This window comes from Bactrocera dorsalis, chromosome 5, assembly GCF_023373825.1.
Source record: "Bactrocera dorsalis isolate Fly_Bdor chromosome 5, ASM2337382v1, whole genome shotgun sequence".
Taxonomy (NCBI): Eukaryota; Metazoa; Arthropoda; class Insecta; order Diptera; family Tephritidae; genus Bactrocera; species Bactrocera dorsalis.
The window spans coordinates 70,060,744-70,076,121 of NC_064307.1; the positions used below are offsets into that span (position 1 = coordinate 70,060,744).

At 33.8% G+C, this 15,378-nt stretch overlaps 1 protein-coding gene across 6 annotated transcripts in view; it reads right to left on the minus strand.

Annotated features, from left to right (window-relative positions):
* LOC105227206 (myeloid zinc finger 1) overlaps positions 1-15,378 on the minus strand; it is a 73,623-nt gene that overhangs the window by 34,395 nt on the left and 23,850 nt on the right. The window contains exon 1 of one of the 6 annotated variants that reach the window (XM_029550599.2): positions 2,484-3,960. The exons of the other annotated variants lie outside the window; for them this stretch is intronic. The gene's annotated coding sequence lies outside the window, so the exon portion shown is untranslated. Of the gene's footprint in view, positions 1-2,483; positions 3,961-15,378 lie in introns of those variants that run through there. 6 annotated transcript variants of the gene reach the window in all.

Consider the following 15,378-nt stretch of genomic DNA (forward strand, 5'->3'; position numbering starts at 1 on the left):
TTAGTTCATGAAAAATATATTTTTATTATGAAAACTTGATTTTTATTATGAAAAATTATTTTATAAAAAACTTTTTTATTATGAAAAAATTATTTTATGAAGAATCGATTTTTAATATAAAAAAAAAATTTTATGCAAAATCGATTTTTATAATAAAAAAATATAATATAAAATATAATTTGATTTTAGATATAATTCGTTTCTATGACCGCAACTTTATTTCGTCAAGTCAATAGGCGAATTATACAACACTTAAACATTTTTCTCAAATAGCTCCAGAGCAGCTGAAACGCAAAGAACAATTTCTTTCTCAAATTAAACATAAAAATTTTCCAAACTCCACCCTCTTACATTAAAATTTATAATTTCTTAAGCATTTGTTCTATAAAATTAACGATTTAGCTGCACGAAAAGCAAACATACCCGAGAGTAAAAAAAAAGCTAGAAAAAGGGCATCCAATAAAAGAGAGCGCATTAAAATCGCACTACCACACCCCATCCATACAAGCTGTAATACACATGCACACAAACGCGAGCGTATACTTTAAAATTAAGTCCCTTTTGTACCGAAAAAAGAGCACACACTTCGGCAGCAGCTCCTTGCATTCCTGTGCAGCTTTTACACTAACACACATAAGCGCAGCGCAAAAAAAAAAAAGAATTGTGTATGTATACGAGGCGAAAAAATTGCCACTAAGCAGTCGAATGAGTGCTTAAAGCAATCAATGAAACATAAAGCAGCAAAGCGCAATAAGAATATTTAGGTGTGCAAAGCAGCGAGGATAAAAAGGAATTTATGGGCACAGGTTGTTTGCGTGAATGTGTGGAAAAAAGCAAATTGAGTTTTCAAAGTTAAGTGTCAAACAGTTGTAGAAGTGGATTAGATTTATGACTATAGCATGAAAAAATATATATAAGTAAGACAGCAGGTCTTGAGCTTAGTTTTGGTTAACAAAACCTGCCACAAGTCCAGTTAAAAGGTTGCTTTTTATGAAAAAATCATAAAAATTTATAGTTACTTGAACTTTTATAGGAAAACAAATGTAGTTGTCCCAAAAAGTTATTTTCAATTTAATAAAAATTCACTAAGTGTCTCAGAAGAGCAAAAAACTTACACTCCATACAAGCTTTAAGGTAAAAACCCTTTTTAAAGAATACAGAAATACAAAATAAGAATAGAATTATATATAAAAATATTTTTATAAACATTTGGAAATAATAAAATTTATATTATAACTCGAAAAAAATATATATTTATGAATAAAAATTATTCGTATAACTATCAAAAATCATAAAAATAATATATTTCAAAATATAATTCGAAAATAAAAATATATTTTTAAATAAAAAATCCTTCAATAAATATTTGGAGCAAGAAACAAAGCTCATACCCCACAACTTTAATATTCACAATTCATAAATGAAATTACTAAGATTTGGCAGATTTTGCTTATTTCTACTTTTGTTAGGCTAACTCCCGAAGACGCCCCTCCTGCCATTTTTTTTTTCATTTTCTCAAAGAAACTTTTCTATAGGTCCCTAAGCAATGTCGGTGTTATTATTCTTATTATTTCCAATATTTTTTTAAATATTTTTTTCTTATTATTTGTTCAATATTTTTTCAAAATTTTTCTATAGTTATTACGTTTTTTTAATTATATTTTCAACAATTTTCAAAAATTATTATTTTTTTATTATTTCCAACATTTTTGTAAAATGATTTCTTTGTTTTATTTTTTGTCCAACTTTCTTCAATTTTTCTTTAATATTCTTTCAACATTTTGTAAAAATATTTTTCCAACCCATTTATAAAACAATTCCTTTTTTGTAAATATTCCTGAAATATTTTTCTAAAATTATTTTGTTTTTTAATTATTAATCGAACAATGTTTTAAAGGTATGTCGTTTTTTTTTAATTATTTTTTCATTTTTATCAAATTATTTAATTTGTGTTGATTATTTTCCAACACTTTTCAAAAATTATTTAATTTTTTATTATTTCGGTTTTCGGTTATTCTTTGTTAATTTTTAACATTTCTCTATTTGATTTTTTGATTATTTTCCAACTTTTTCGCAAATATTTTATATATACTTTCGTTTATTATGCTTTCAACATTTTTCTAAATAATTTCGTTATTATTATTATCATTTTTCCAAAATGTTTCTAAAATTATTATTTTTGATTAGTTTTGCAACATTTTTCTAAAAGTAATCGCTTTTTAGTATTTCGGGTTTTTATTCTCCTTAAACCTTTGTTTTAGTATTTCCGTTTTTTATTATTCTTCAAACTTTTTCTAAAATTATTTCTGTTTTTTTAATTAATTTTCTTACATTTTTATAAATTTTTTATTGTTTTATATTTTTCTAATTTTTTTTTCAAATTTATTTCGTTTATTACTTTTTCAAATTATTTCTAAAATTATTTATTTTTTTTATTATTTTTGTATATTAATTGTGTTTATGTATACTTAAAATTTAATTACCCATTTAGTTTGCATTACTCATTTAAGTGCTCAAACGCACCCATTCTGCTTAGCGGCTGCATCCTTGCCAACGCCAACGCCACGAGAAGCGCACTCAGCACACATGCTTAGCAGCAACTCCTGCTGCAATACATACCACTACGCAGCACACTTTTACTAGCAAGCCAATAAAGAGCTTGAAACACTTGCACAACACCGCCGCCAGACACCAAACACATTGTTATTGTTACTATTTAATTTTATTTTAATTTTCGCACCGGCAAAACAATATTAACTTTTTGATCTATTTTCTGCGGAAAACGGCGCTGCCAACGACGTGCGATTATTCATATGCATATCATAGCTATGCATGTGCGTTTGTACGTATGTATATTTGTATTCGCATATAGTATATGCGCACTGTGTTGTTGTATGTAGTTGCTGCTGCCTGTTTCGCTGGCGCATTGGCTAACTGTCGGTCGCGTTGCTTGACTGCCCGACGTAGCGCTTGGGGTTTTTGTCTTTTTTCCGGTCGTGCTGTTGTTTTGAATTTTCACGTTTACTGCCTTAACCCCACCGAACCATGGGTCGCAGGGTTGTTTTCGTACTGCTGCCGCTCCGCGTCCATCGCTATGCCGCTGACAGGTTCTACAAATACATGCTGTATATGTATTTTGGGCGTAGGGCGCAACCCTTGCCGCGCGCCGCAGTTTATTTAAATAAACGCGTATTAATTTGAGTAACCGCACGCACTGGCGCTACAGAACGCAACCGCAACAGTAAAAATAGAATGTTTTAAATAAAAATACCGACAAAATAAAAATTGCAAAATTTTCACTCGCTTTTTTTTTCTTTTTTTCGTTTATCACTTGTCGTTTTAGCAAATGTTTAAGTTGTTGATTTCTTTTCCGTAGTAATTTTTAGTTTTTTTTGTTGCTGAAAATATTTTCTGCTGTTTGATTTTTTAGTTTTTTTGTTGGATTTTTCTTTTTGCAAAAAATGTTCTGACTTTCGCTTGAATTGCACTTCGCAGCCGTCGGCTGAGACCACAAAGAGTAATAAATCCAAAAAAATCAACGAGCCGCCGAACGACCCACCGAAAGTTGTATTGCTGCGAAATGCGGCGAAACGGCGCGCTGAATAGCTGTTTGTGCTGCTGAGCACACAAAAACGACCAAGCGGCCACGACGGCGTCGACGACTACGACGTATAATTCGACCAACAAACGAATGCCTGTTCAATACAATAACAGATGGAATACAAAAAAATAAAACAACAACAACAAGCGCAACACCAACAGCTGGTCGCGCACACACACACACACACACAGTCGTACCCAAAGAGCCAGAGAACTCAAATACACATTGCAGCGGCGGAGATTGATTCAAAACGCTAAAAAAGAACTAAACATATTTACACACACAAACAGCGCCGAGTAGTGTATAGCGAGCAATAGCAACAACAAAACGAACAAAAGTTAAAAGCTAGCATAAAATACCTTAGCGCTCGTTTTTGCGAAAATTTTATTTTGTTTATTGCAAAAATTAAAAAAAAAAATAAATTCGCCACACTTGTCATTGTGTGTGGCAAAAAATAGATAAAGCACACACACTCATACAAAAAACAAATAAATATACACTCAAGAGCAAATAGTAAAGAGCCAAGCGCAACACAAATGCACTGTCACACAGATATGCACGCACACAGCAGCAACGCGCTCCCCTTTCTGTCGTAGTATTAGTGACAGAGCGCGGCGCTCACTCATACTGCAACCCCACCGGCAAATTATCTAATTCTACACACTAACAACAAGCAGCGCGCTCCACCACACAGCTGTAGTGTGTGTGCGCGCTCTATCTTGAGCGTGCGTTAGTTGCGTGCTCTAAACGCCACAAGATGCTGAAGTATTAGTAGCGCGCTCTAAACGCCACAAAGCGCTGAGTGGCGCTCTCTCTAAATCGCTCACCAAATCACTCGCTAAATCAAAAACTATATATACTCGCATCATCTGCCACTCACTCTAAACTGCATGCGCTCTGTAGCGCTCAGCATTGATTTCATGCCCCAAATGAAATTTTAGAGAGTAGGCTATTTGGGAGTATGAGTGCATTAGAGAGTAGGCTATTTAGTTGTAACGAATGCACTCAAGTTCTCTAATGCACTCATATTCCTAAATAACCTACTCTCTAATGCACTCATGCCTCGCGCTCGCCAAACTAAGTTTCTCACCTGCATTGTCATTCTCATTCTCATTGATTCTCGCAATGTAGTCACGAAATCGCTTAATTCCTATGCATATCTTTGAAATCCATGCGCTGCTCGAAACTTACTTCGCCAAAGCGGGGACCCTCTTGTTGCACTAACACATTTGCTAGCGCTTATTATCCCGGAATTCGTTTGCCAGTTCGAGCGCTCTACCACACAGTCAAAAATTCAGTTAGCGGCGTACTTATTATAACCACATACAGACTCATGGACAGACACAAGCTTTATAGCTTCATCAAATCCGCCAAACATTTCTCTATAAAGTAAAACACAAAAAAAAAGCCAGCAAGGCAGACCTTTAAAGACAAACTCCGGCACATCTGTCCAAAACTGAAACTACTTATGGGCTCCATGTATGTTTGTGTGTGTATCTTTAATTTTATATTCGTTTTTGATTTTGCAGAATTCGTGTTTGCCAGCCACCGAGTGCTTTTATGCTGTTGAACTGCGGTCACATCGTGCTTTTCGTTTTGATTGATTGTTTTTTTCTTTCGTTTTAATCTTCTTTTGCCTTTTTAGTTTTGTCTGCTTGTTCGCTTTTGCTGCTTTCCGAGTTTTATTTGCTTAACAAGCCATACTTTAGTTGATGAAGTACCTTTTTGTGTACGAAGCGTGTGCGATGCCTTTGAATGTGAGAGCAATTTGGTTTTTGCAACAAATAAATGAGCCACATACATAAAACAACAACACGCATACAACAACATGTATTTGATTCTCAAATTAAAATACATTTTTAATTTTTTTATTCGGCATATACACGCCTTTTAATAGTATATGTGCTTCTCGCTCATCAATTATCGACTTTCGATAAAATTTTAGTGACTTCGTTTTATCAGTATCATTGCTTCGTTTTTATACTTTCGTTTGGCGGACTTTAAAGTTTTTCATGCTAGAACACAAGACCTGATTTTTTTTAATGATTAATTAGTTCTAATTCTGTCTTTTAATTTATGTATTAAAGTCGAGTGCGTGCCTGTGGGCATATTTGAGTTTATGTTTGCAGTTTGAAATTTCCGAAGAACCTTGAATAGAGTTAAGATTGAGGTACGAAGTAGGCACAGAACCAGGGTTTTCCTATCAATAGTTACAACTCACTCAGAAGTTAACATTAAGTGGAACGAACAAGCAACTCTGTCATTCATGAAGGGATTTTGGATAATATGAAAAAAGTAAAGAGGAAAGGTTCTTAATACAAAATTGTTATTGTAACGGCAGAATTCTGTGGAGTTTACAGTCATTAACCGGATAAAAAATCCGGATTAATTCCGGTTACGTTGATCCTGCTTTGGTAGAACGGCTGCAAGTATCGTCCTTGCTTATGCCCATTCGGCTTTAATGTGATGCCAGTAGGTTGTGAGCTTTTGTTAGACAAACAACCTGCAGGTTAGTACGTTTGGCCCTTTCGAGGCCGTGTGAGTAAAAGGCAAGTGTGTTTTCCTTCGAGGCTCTTGCACATGATCTTGGCGTTCCTGAATGTCTTTTGATAATATGTTTCGGTTATATATACGCATTTTGTTTCTTTCACGTAAAACCGAAATCTGATTTTTTATGGAAATAACATTATTTTATGTTGGAAACGGAAAGGTTAAACTTTCCAGCATAAATAACGAATGTCGTGTGGTAAGTACCCTAAACAATTGCGTCTCGGATAAACATAACTGGAACATAACGGGTTCACATAACCGAAATATAACAACTCAAAAGTTGTTAACTCAAGCTTTCCCTGAAAACCTGGTGAAATATGGTTGAATCTCCAATCTATCTTCAAATATTATTAAAAATATTAAAATAAATATTAGTAATAGAAATAGTTCCAGTACTGCTCAGACAACCCCACTTTGGAACCCTTTCACTTTCTAAACAAAACAGTGCACGACTTTTCTGCGAATTCAAAAGCAATATGAATATTCAATACAAGTGCACTTCACCTACATACGAATGCAATAAAGCAAGCAGAGTGCTGCACTCCATCAAATTCGAAATAAAAACCTAAAACTGTCACTTCAAAACACGAACTGAAACAACACGACGCCAACAGTGCTGACAACTTAACCCAAATTTCCACGAATGCAAATGCAAAACTAGCGAGCGGAAGCAAAAAAAAAAAGCACACGGCAAAGCTGGAGGCTTTCAAAAGCCGTCAAATGAAAACGAATCTTGTTGCTACAACAAATTAACAACAAGAATGCGGCAACACGACGGTGCAAAAGTGAAACAGTGCAATGGAAATTTGTAAGAACAACACGCTGGCATATTTATGTGCACACGCTGGAATGCCGCCACACATACGCGCGCGCGACTGATTGTGCGGCAAACTCAGAGAAATGCGCAGAGATCTGTGAAATATACAAGTGTATGTGTGTGTTTGTCGGCATGCCGGCAGTTGCCGCAGAGGATAGTGGAAAATGAAACAGGCAACAGCTTTTCAGCATTTCCGGGAACACACGCACACAATTTATTTGTTTTTGTTAGTGGCGAGTTAGATATTTGTGGGGTCGGCGGGTGCTAGCTGCCGTCATGCCACTATTGTTGCCAACACAGCAATATTTACCACTGCCAAAAGCACCGGCAGCAGCAACAGCAACATCAACTCTGTTTTGTCTATTTAGCCACTCAGCTATCCTTTTTAATCCTGCTTGTCTCGTCGCTGTCTGCCGGCAACACAACAACAGCAACAAAAACACACACAGTGCGCGGCAGTCAACTTTTGTTGTCAGCGCTAACTAACCAAGCGAAAACCGTAACGAACACCAAAACGAAATTTGAAATAATAAAAATAAAATACAACAACAACAGTAGCAACAAGAAAGTCACAAAATGGTAATAATAAACCGTAGCGAAACTAGTTTTGCATGGCGCGTAGCACAGATGCTGTCGACTTTAAGAACGGGGTGTGCGCGGCGACTGCGAGTAGTCTGCCGAATTGGGCTGTAGGTTGCTGCCACGTGTATGGTGCGGTGTGTGGCGACGTGGCAAGGATTGGCGCGGCAAGCCAGCATGTGCTACTAGGTTGTGTTGGGGCCAGCAAATATTTATGGTTGCTGTACATACGCCGCTTGCTCAGACAAACAAGGAGCAACGAATTGTCGGCGAAATATGAAGAAATGGTGGCGCAAACGGCAACATGTATAAGAAATAATGAAGCGCTGTGCACTAACTACGCCACTGTAACTAGTGACTTAGTAGCAAGCGTAACTGATTTGCTGTTGTTGTAATTTTTACTACTTCGCCGAAGTTCTTGTTTGCCGGTTAGTTTTCACTTTCATGTTTGGCAGCGCGCGCTGGCCGGGGCGGGGCGGCGTGGAAGTTCATTAACAACAACAAAAGCGTAGCAATCGCCACTAAACGAAGTGCTCCTGCAGTAACTCACTGTGAAATGAGAAAAATGCAAACGAAAATAGCAAATACTTAGCAACAATGTTGAATATTGCCGTGAAATGCGGTGAGTTAATGAGTTACGTACGAGACGAGCTGGAAAGCGACGTGCCTTTGAAATTCCGTTGGCCTTGTAATGAGTTAAATGCCTATATATGTATATACCAGTGGGCAAATATAAATCACTAAAAAAATTATTTAAGTGAGACTGCAAGCGGCAGCGACACGGTTGAGAGTGGAATAGTTTATTAAAATCTGTTTAAATATTGTTCCAGTAGACATAGGAAAAACTTTAAGATTTTTTTGGCATACAAAAACTTTATTTTGATCAGCCAGTTTATGTGACAGCTATTTGTTTTAGTGGGCTGATCTGATATCATCCAAAAGGTAGACAATATTTTGATTTAAAAGCTTAGTGTTGCCTACATTCAGGCGCGGTATACAAAAATATTGAGTTTGTTGAAAATTTATCGCTTTATTATTTGTGATGTCAGCCAAAATGCATGATTTATTTTAATTTGTATGTTAAATCTTGCCTTCGTTTAGATGCAATATTCAACAATATTGAGTTTATGGCGTTATTTAGTAAGTTTGGTTTAAAATCTTATTTTTGTAGTCGTGGTATACAAAAATATTGTTAAAATGCTTAAGTTTGCCTACATTTAAGCGCAATATTCAACAATATTGAGTTTATTGAAAAAAATATAGACTTATTATTTGTGATGTTGTCCTAAAGGTAGACAATATTTTGATTTTAATGTGAAATGTTGCCTACATATAGGCGGAGTATGCCAAAATATACAGTTTAATGAAAAAGGCATTACTTTATTTTTTATAATATTTATAAATCAAGTGTTGCCTACTTACAGGCGCATTATTTCAAAATATTAATTTTATGAATTAATTAATTAATCAATAATATACAATAGCAGCCTAAATGTAGGCAATATATTGATTTAAAAGCTTGGTGTTGCCTACATTCAAGCGCGGTATACAAAAATATTGAGTTTGTTAATAAAATTATTGAACTATTAGAAATTCTAGATAAAATTGTTTTTAATATTGATTTAAAAAGCAGTTCCATCTAAATTCAACCAAATTGTGTTCACCTTAGTACAAATAAGCAACAAAAACCAGTGTCAACGTTTTCTTTTGCTGAAGACATGTATGTATGTTTATTATGTGCTTAAAATAGCAAGAATTAAGCAAAAGCAAACCACTTTGAACAAAATAATGCAAAATATTAACGAAAGAAGAAAAAAAATCCCACGGCGTCCGATTGAAATGAAAAAAAAGCAAATCTTGCTTGCAAACAACAAACGAAAGCGTAATAAACAACTAAAAATATTTAAATTATTTGCTCGTAATTGAACTTTCTTTTCGCTTATCAGCTGTAGAACGCCAGCGAGTCAAATACAAACAGCAAGCTAAAAATAAATACTAAAGGCGAAGGAAAAACGAAAAAATATACAAAAAAAAGGAAGAAATAAAACAAAAATAAAAAATAACAATAAAAAAAAAATAAATAAAAAGTAACAATAAAAAAATAAAAATAAATAAAAAAATAAGAAATAAAACAACCTAAGAAAATACGAATAAAAAAATAAAAAGTAAAAACAGGAAAAATACTATATGAAAAAGTAAAAATAAACTAATTGGCAGGAACACAAAATACACACACGTTGGTACACACATCGTTACATACATACATACATGTATATGTATAATCTATAGTATACAAAGCCATGTTGTTTTTGTTATAGCTTGGTATGCCTTTGCTCGCACATAAATGTAGCAAATACTAAGTATCTGTAAATATTATTTTTTTTCTTTCTTTTTTCTTTCATAGATTGGCGGTTGTTATTGTTATTGACGTTTATTTACTGCCATTTGATAAGAAGTTGAAAGCATTTCGCATTGCAGGCGCATAGATAACAGGCACATGAGTAGGTGTGTGTATGTATGTATATAGCACGGGCACACACCGGCTGGCTGACTGGGGAACTGACTAGCTGACTGACGGTGAGGCTAGTTGATTAGCTGGCGAAACGGCGCGCTGGCAGACAAACTGGCTCAGCGATGGCACTATAAAATATTGCATAAAGATATTTACATACCTATATACACACATATGTATAATAGAGGTATACATGCTATCGTGTGTTTGCAAATGTAGCTCTGCCTTTTGTAATCAAGCAAACGTATGCAATAAAAGTGATAGATGAGCTGGCCAAATGTATATATAATATGCCAATGCAACAACAACAAGCAAATGGCAAATGTTGTATAGCGAAATTATTCGATTGATAATTGGCTGAGGTGTGCATACAATCATATGTTCTTATAACCATATATGCATAGCGTGTGTGTTTATATACATGTATGCATAGCAGCGCATACGAGTGGGCCTTAGAAGCTTATCGCAGAACGTAAGGTAGAAACCTACAGAGGCCTGTGCCGCTTGCGGTTGTTAGTGCAAGTTAATTTCTTATTGTTGTTGCACATGATTTTTGAATGAATATATATTAGTGTACAATGTTTTTGCATACATTTCATTTTTAATGGCGATTATTACAATTTTCTTACAGAAGAAATTTATGTATTTAAGGGTAGTATGTTTCAAAAACAAAAATTAAAAAAATAAAATAAAATAAAAACGAGAAAAACATTGACTTCATCTGTAACGAAGCCTTTTATTACATAAAGTGGTCTAAAATGATCTGTAACTTGATTTTTAGCGCTCATATTGTATGGCAGCTATATGCTATAGTGGTCCGATTTGAAAAATTTCTTGGGACGTTATAGCGCTACTTTCGAAAATAATATGTGCACAGTTTCATAAAGATATCTCGTCAAATAAAAAAGTTTTTCTTACAAGAACTTGATACTTGAATTATGAATTCAGAAAAAAAATTAAAATTTGTCTTCTGTATGCAATTTAAATATTTTTTGAAAAACATCAAGACACACCTCACAAATATGTGCATAAAACTCGGCCAAGCCTCTAGCTATATGGCGTTGATGGATTTATTACGCTATTATGGTTGACATAACCAAATCGAAACTAATAAATAACCAAAAGACTGCCGTTATTTGGTTGCAATGCTAATTTAGCGCTTTATATGCTTTTGAATAAACAACTAAATCGCGCCAAAGTGCGCGCCAAAACCGCTTTTGAATCTTTACACTAGGGTGGGCGAAAAAGAAAACTAGTATTTTTTAGCTTCGTACTCTGAAGGCACCTCTAAGAAAGTCGCTCCAAGTATGAGCCCTTAATAGTAGCACAAAGGTCATTTGCCTTAAAGATTTTGTTCTTTTCTTATTTTGTATCACATAGAAATAATAAAGTATCGTTTCCAACTACTTCAAAAAATATTTCGTTTCTTAGATTTTGTAGCAAATAGAATATTATTTTCTAAGGACCTTTCTTTTAAATTTAAAAATATGTTCCTTTTTTTGACCCACCCTAATTTAAAGCCAACTAACAAACAGCTTTTGTTGGTATTTTTTTTATAATTTTGTTTTTATTTTTTTATTATTTTTAGTTTAGTTTTTTAATTTTTGATATTTTTTTTTTTATAATTTTGTTTTTATTTTTTTATTATTTTTTAATTATTAATTTTTTAATTTTTATTATTTTTTTAATTTATTATTATTATTTTTTATTCTATTTTTTCTACCCGCCCTAACTTAAATCCAACTAACAAACTGATATTGCTGTTATTTATTTTATTTTTGATACTTTTAAAATTTATTTTATATATTTTTATTCATTTTTTTTTATATTTTTTAAATTTTTTTATTCTATTTTTTCCGACTCATAAGCGTCCGATTTAGTTCACTACAAAAACAAAAGCAAATACAAACCGCGCTTTGTAAACGTTTAGGCTTAAAGTATTGCAGCTAAATGCTTTGAACTTTTTTGTTTCTGTTTTCTAAACACCAGTAAATTACACTATCTAAGTAAGTAAACTAAGAGATCTTTGCCCTACAAGCAAATCATGTCAAACGCGACTAATGCAATTACCGCTAAATGAGTTTCAAAATGTAATTTTGCAAATTATTAAACGCCCGCGACATGAAAGTGCAAAGTGCCAACAAATATGAACACAAATTCAAAAGTAGAAAATAGAAAAAATTAAAAATATTAAATAGGGATAAAAAGGTTGCGCCAAAGGGCAGTTGAAAGTAAGGCAGATTTAATGAAGGGGCAAAAGGCAGACTTGCAAACGGAGCAAAAGAGCACAAAAGGTGGAAATTGAGAGCAAATAGTTCAAAACAGGGTAATATAAAACGAGGCTGGTATATGCATAAGTAACGTTATTTGCGATAAGTCTTAATATTAGGGTGGGTCAAAAAAACGAAAAATTGTTCGCTTGATATTCTGAAAAATTGGTTCGAGACACTTTTTATGATTTTTCGATATATATACATATATATATACATATACAATATCAATGAATATTAGGGCGTGTCAAACAAGTTGGTTCTCAGACGCTTTATGATTTTGCCATACATGTACATATATATCTATGAATATTAGGGTGGTTAAAAAAAATGCATTTTTTTTGCTTGATATTCTGAAAAATTCCTCCTTAGTCAATTTCTATTATCCTTCAGTTGAGTGAAGTGTTACCGAGATATCTAGCGTCAAAAAATCAACAAAAAAAATAATAAAAAAAAAAAATTTAAAAAAAAATAATAATAAAAAAAATTAAAAAAATATATATGAAAAATGAAAAAAAATAACAACCTTTAACAATTTAGTTTTTAGAACACCAAAAGAAAAAAAAAAATTAGCCTTTTTTTACCCACCCTATTGCATATCTCAGTATATCAGCTTATAAAAGCTTTGCTGTGGTCATATGTCAAAGAAAAGGTCGGCGTTTTCACAAAGTTAAATATTTGTCAGCATTAAATTTGCGCTCCCCCACACCAAAGGCACGTAGGTGTTAGAAAAAACAGCAACAACAATGTAGCTGATTAGAGAAACACTATCAGTGCAGCTTGTAGCGTAGGTGCCAAATGCAACCGTGCGTGCGAAATGCGACTTGCCGGCACGCACACGCACAACCTCAGGCCGCTGCTCATACTCTATACTCTAGGTACATATACATATACAAGTATGTACGCGTTAAGCTTTAAATTTTCCACCCTTAAAAGCGAACACGTGCCGCGTGGCCGGCGCCAAAAAGGGCAAAGTGTGAACGCATTTTCCACATTCTCACGCAATGTCTGTTGAGCTGGCAAGTTGGCCAAATGGCAAAGAGCACACGCATGCGAAGGGCGCAAAGCCAGAAGGCTAGTAAGAAAAGTGAGGCATTTGCACGCATACACACGCAGGTGAATGCAATGCGAATCACGTGCAAAATTCTAACTTATTTAGACGTGCTATGCAGACGCAAACACCCAGACATTCATACATATACTTATATATCCATATAGCCACAAACATATTTCTATTAATATATATGTGAGTATGTCTATAGCTGCTTTGCTGCCTTTTTTGCATTTAGTCAGGGCGCAAAGTCTTTGGCACTACGCGACGTATGTGTCATATGCATTGTTCTTATTGTTGTTGTTTAAGTCTAGGGTCTTTAGGTGAATGCGTGAATAATTCAGTTAAAATGCGCAAAAATGCTACTATTTGTATAAGCGGCTTATGATGACAACGAACGAGCAAAAAGTATACCACACATATGGGTATATGGTTAAGCTGTGGAAGTGGGGACACGGGTATGACAAGCAGTGCCGCAGGTCTCATATAAAATGCTTGGTGAAAGCGGTGAACTGAGTATGGAAAATATTCTGACTTAAATAAGCTGTCTCATAAATTGTATGCAGATTTATTTTAAGAAATTCAAATATATGAACTTCGGAACTTTTTGGTATGGGAAAACAACATTAAAGCTTTATAAAAGCTCACGTTATAAAATGAAAACCAAAAAAATCTCAGTTAACATTTTAAAGCAAAGATTTTCGCTGATTAATGTGAAATTTTACAAGAGAAATGAAAGCTTAAAATAATTCATGAAAGCTTAAAATAATTTATGAAAGCTTAAATTAATTTATGAAAGCTTAAATTAATTTATGAAAGTTTTACATTATATTATGAAAGCTTTTAATTTTACACGAAATCATCTGGATTTCGAAAGCTCTAGTTTTGGCAAGTAGGCCTTTTTGAAATGAAAAACACTATTAAAGCTTTATAAAAGCTCACTGTGTAAAATTATAACGAAGGTAATAAACAGTTAAAGAATTCTATGCATTATTGTACAAGTTTATATGTATAATGACTGAAAGCTTTAATGACTGACTTTAATTTTGGAATGAAATATCGATCAGCAAAACTCATTCATATTATGAGCTTTTGTGTGAAAGCTATGGTTAGTTAGCATTTTTTGCTTTTATTATTTTCAAAAAGTTTTATATAAAATTTATGCCGTTGTAAAATTTTTGAATGAAAGCTTGATCATCAAAATTCATGTTATGAGCTTTTATGTGAAAGCTAGAAAGTTAAAGAAAGTTAGAATTTTTTTTATTAATTTTTTCAAAAAGTTGTTTACTTAGAGCTTGGGTCGTGATGGAAGTTGTACTGTAGCTTAAAAGCTTAACTTTTTATGCTCAACAACAACTTAAAAGAAGGACATACTAAAAGCGTAATTGACGTAGAAACTATAAAAGAATCATACAATTTTCCATTAAAATCTTAAGAATGCAAGTCGCAAGTATGCGTAACCAGCCAAAAAGATTTTATATGCATTGAGCGGATGCCTTGTGTGAGCGAGCGTGCTTACCTTCTGGTCATTTTTTAGTGATACCAACATAATTTCGGGGCACATATGACTGTTTTTAAACGCCATCGTTCCCTTTTCCTACAAATATTTCATTTTAATGTAAGTCAAGCCAAACGCAGCTAAAGGATCAGGCTGCACCTCCAGCGCATACTTGCATCGCACAGTCGATTCTTATTGCTTTCGGTCGCAATCAAAAAAATATTGCATCAAAAACGCGTATAGTGCAAGCTTTGTGGCACATAAAAATAACAAAGTGAGGGAGCCAAGCAGCTTCCCTGCACCCAAAGCTTTTGAGCGCTTCACTTTAGTATTTATTTGGGGCCAGCGGAACGTGCAGTTTTCGCCATTTTATTTCCTTCGTGTTATAGTAATATTATTCTTAAGAATTTATATTTTTTGTGAATACGCGGCAAGTTTTTATTGTTGTTGTTTGGCTGTTGGTGCTGCCTACACGCTGGCAGCTCCACTTGCTTGCTGCA